Source organism: Marmota marmota, unplaced genomic scaffold (assembly GCF_001458135.2).
Source record: "Marmota marmota marmota unplaced genomic scaffold, marMar, whole genome shotgun sequence".
Taxonomy (NCBI): Eukaryota; Metazoa; Chordata; class Mammalia; order Rodentia; family Sciuridae; genus Marmota; species Marmota marmota.
Window position 1 is genome coordinate 25,910,587 of NW_025999932.1, and position 2,155 is coordinate 25,912,741.

The window sequence follows — 2,155 nt, forward strand, 5'->3', positions numbered from 1 at the left end:
TTTAGGCTGATGGCTCATTTATGGGGGGGGGATGTATCTTTATAGAGGAACTCCTAGTTTGTTTTCTTCAACATAAATGATGATAATAAAAGAGACACTACCCAGATTATAGAAAGATAGGCCTCCTAAAGAGTCTTCTATTGATAAAGTACCTGCCACCACAAACACCCTGTATGGATTAGTTTGGCATCTTTTTATGCTAGCATCGTGCCCAATACTTACCGTATTATGCAGTTTAAAAATGTGTTATAATTCCCCTGTGAGAGCCTAAGATGATGCCAGGTGCTTCCAAATAGTGGCTGGACAAAACAATAATGGGTGGGTGAGTTCATAAATTGCTGGTTGTATTTAATAAAAGATGCATATTGAACCGTTTCCCGTTATTGTGGGTAGATTTTTTTTTTTTTTTTGGTACTGGGGATTGATGCCAGGGGTGCTTAACCACTGAGCCACATCCCCAGCTCTTTTTATATTTTGTTTAGAGACAGGGTCTTGCCAAGTTGCTTAGGGTCTCACTAAATTGCTGTGGTTGGCCTTGAACTTGTGATTCTCCTTCCTCAGCCTCCCAGGCTGCTGGGATTACAGGCATGTGCCACCACGCTCAGCCTGTGGGTAGATTTGTAGTGATCCAACCACCATCACACTTGATGCCTCTTGACATCCTAAGCACAGCTAGAAGATGGGGGGATGTTAGGGTTTGGACATGGGGTGTCCCTAAAAGTCCCTGTGTTGAGGCAGGGATGATGGAAGGTGAAGTGATTCGATTGTGAGAGCTGTGACCTAATCCGTCCATCCTAGCTTGGACGGACTGACTGGGTGGTAACGGTAGGCAGGTGGGGCATGGCTGGAGGAGGTGGGTCACTGGGGGTCTGCTCTGGATGGGTTCATCTTCCCTGCAGCCACTTCCTCTCTCTCTCTGCTTCCTGGAGGCCTTGAAGGGAGCAGCCACATCCATCTCCCATGATCTTCTGCTTCATCTTGGGCCCAGAGCAATGGAGTTGGCCAACTCTGGACTAAACCTCTGAAACTGTGAGCCAAATAAACTTCCTTCTCTAAGTTATTCTTGTCAGGTATTTTGGTCATAGCAACGAAAAGCTGACTAACACATAGGGTGCGAACATCCAGGACACTCAGCAGAGAAAAGCCAGCTCTTGGAGGGGAGTTAAACTCTTAAGATTGAGCTTCAGTTGAGGCAACCAGCAATAGGATGGTTTGCCTCAGTCCCCTAGTGAGTATTATGATGATCACAATCTTAGGAAGGCCCTGAACCTCCCTGTAAGCTCTCCCTGAGCTGCCCATGGGGGAGTGGGGCTGGTTGAACATGGAAACAGGTGCAGTCTGAGGTCTGGATCACTGGGCCTCCTGTGTAACCCTCAGGACAAGAAGACCTCTCAGTTCAAGGGAGAGGCTCTGTCTTGGTCTGTTTTGTGTTACTGTAACAGAATACCAGAGGCTGGGTAACTTATAAAGAACAGATTTCTTATAGTTCTGAAGGTTGGAAAGTCCAAGGTTGAGGGCCTGGCCCTTGGTGAGGGTCTTATTGCTGCAGCACCCAAGAGAGCACATGCCAGAGAGATCAAGAGAGGGATGAATTTATAAGAAATCCACTCCCTTGACTATGAGCCCACTCCTGATAGCAACATTTATCACGTCTTCAAGGTCCCACCGCTCAATACTCTCACACTGGGGATTAAGTTTCCAACAATTCAACTCTGGAGGACACATTCACAAATCACAGCAGACCCCCAGTGGACCTGGCTCCTCAGGTCATTCTGATGGTCCAGGCTGAGGTTCTTCCTGGCACTGGGCCTGCACTGTCCACCTCATCCAGCCAGATTGTTAGCACTGACTGCTTTAGGATAGCTGCTTCTGCTCTTGCCCTCTAGGAACAGGACCCTAATATCCAAGCCAGGCATTCCTCTTCTTGGTGACAGAAAAGGCAAGGCAGGTGGTAGGGTGGGGTGGACACTAGGTCTTCTCCTGCCTGGACTTGGTTTGGAGGATAGATAATAAGGTGATCACTCACCCCAATTTGCCCTGGACTGAGGGATTTCCTAGGATGTGGGGTCTTCTCCCTCTCCCACCTCCTCCTCCTCCTTCTTCCTCTTCCTCTTCTTCCTCTTCACCAGGGATTGAACTTATGGGTGCTTAACCA